Consider the following 1,934-nt stretch of genomic DNA (forward strand, 5'->3'; position numbering starts at 1 on the left):
GTCACGCGACTAGTTAGCAGGCTAGAGTCTCGTTCGTTATCGGAATTAACCAGACAAATCGCTCCACCAACTAAGAACGGCCATGCACCACCACCCACCGAATCAAGAAAGAGCTATCAATCTGTCAATCCTTCCGGTGTCCGGGCCTGGTGAGGTTTCCCGTGTTGAGTCAAATTAAGCCGCAGGCTCCACTCCTGGTGGTGCCCTTCCGTCAATTCCTTTAAGTTTCAGCTTTGCAACCATACTTCCCCCGGAACCCAAAAGCTTTGGTTTCCCGGAGGCTGCCCGCCGAGTCATCGGAGGAACTGCGGCGGATCGCTGGCTGGCATCGTTTATGGTTAGAACTAGGGCGGTATCTGATCGCCTTCGAACCTCTAACTTTCGTTCTTGATTAATGAAAACATACTTGGCAAATGCTTTCGCTTCTGTTCGTCTTGCGACGATCCAAGAATTTCACCTCTAACGTCGCAATACGAATGCCCCCGCCTGTCCCTATTAATCATTACCTCGGGTTCCGAAAACCAACAAAATAGAACCGAGGTCCTATTCCATTATTCCATGCACACAGTATTCAGGCGGGCTTGCCTGCTTTAAGCACTCTAATTTGTTCAAAGTAAACGTGCCGGCCCACCGAGACACTCAATAAAGAGCACCCTGGTAGGATTTCAACGGGGTCCGCCTCGGGACGCACGAGCACGCACGAGGCGGTCGCACGCCTTCAGCTCGCCCCACCGGCAGGACGTCCCACGATACATGCCAGTTAAACACCGACGGGCGGTGAACCAACAGCGTGGGACACAAATCCAACTACGAGCTTTTTAACCGCAACAACTTTAATATACGCTATTGGAGCTGGAATTACCGCAGCTGCTGGCACCAGACTTGCCCTCCAATAGATACTCGTTAAAGGATTTAAAGTGTACTCATTCCGATTACGGGGCCTCGGATGAGTCCCGTATCGTTATTTTTCGTCACTACCTCCCCGTGCCGGGAGTGGGTAATTTGCGCGCCTGCTGCCTTCCTTGGATGTGGTAGCCGTTTCTCAGGCTCCCTCTCCGGAATCGAACCCTGATTCCCCGTTACCCGTTACAACCATGGTAGGCGCAGAACCTACCATCGACAGTTGATAAGGCAGACATTTGAAAGATGCGTCGCCGGTACGAGGACCGTGCGATCAGCCCAAAGTTATTCAGAGTCACCAAGGCAAACGGACCGGACGAGCCGACCGATTGGTTTTGATCTAATAAAAGCGTCCCTTCCATCTCTGGTCGGGACTCTGTTTGCATGTATTAGCTCTAGAATTACCACAGTTATCCAAGTAACGTGGGTACGATCTAAGGAACCATAACTGATTTAATGAGCCATTCGCGGTTTCACCTTAATGCGGCTTGTACTGAGACATGCATGGCTTAATCTTTGAGACAAGCATATGACTACTGGCAGGATCAACCAGGGAGCTGCGTCAACTAGAGCTGAGCAGCCGGCCGCCCGGGAGTGTGTCCCGGGGGCCCGCGCGAACACGCAAGCGTCCGCTCAATCATTCTGCAAACAGGAGGAGGCTGAGCTCCCCTGCACAATACACCTCGAAACCCTCTCAGGTCCCGGCGGCGCGCAGCGCCGTCCCAAGTACTTGGTCGGGTTCGAGAGAGGCGCAATCGCCCGGAGTTAGGCGAGTAGACGCTTTCGGTGCGACCACCCGTGCTCCCAACTGAGCTTGCCGCTGCCGACAGAGGCCCGGGAGCGTGCTGTCGTGGCATTGCCGGCGGGAGACAACACGCGCCACCTACGGTGACCGGCAGCTCCAACGCCAGCGCCACAGAAGGACAAAAGCCCCACTTGGGTGCCGAAGCGAACTCTCCCAGCACAGCGCACGCGCCAACACATCCGCACAGCTGCGATACAAACCACCAGCGAGAACCGCTGGGGCGACCGAG

General features: G+C 54.7%; 1 non-coding gene across 1 annotated transcript in view; it reads right to left on the reverse strand.

Annotated features, from left to right (window-relative positions):
* The window catches only part of LOC124729494, a 1,909-nt gene extending 453 nt beyond the window's left edge, over positions 1-1,456 (reverse strand). The window contains exon 1 of the ribosomal RNA XR_007007712.1: positions 1-1,456. This exon is cut by the window's left edge and continues 453 nt beyond it. This is a non-coding gene — a ribosomal RNA (small subunit ribosomal RNA).
* Positions 1,457-1,934: the final 478 nt, after the last annotated feature.

Source organism: Schistocerca piceifrons, unplaced genomic scaffold, assembly GCF_021461385.2.
Source record: "Schistocerca piceifrons isolate TAMUIC-IGC-003096 unplaced genomic scaffold, iqSchPice1.1 HiC_scaffold_1211, whole genome shotgun sequence".
Classification (NCBI taxonomy): Eukaryota; Metazoa; Arthropoda; class Insecta; order Orthoptera; family Acrididae; genus Schistocerca; species Schistocerca piceifrons.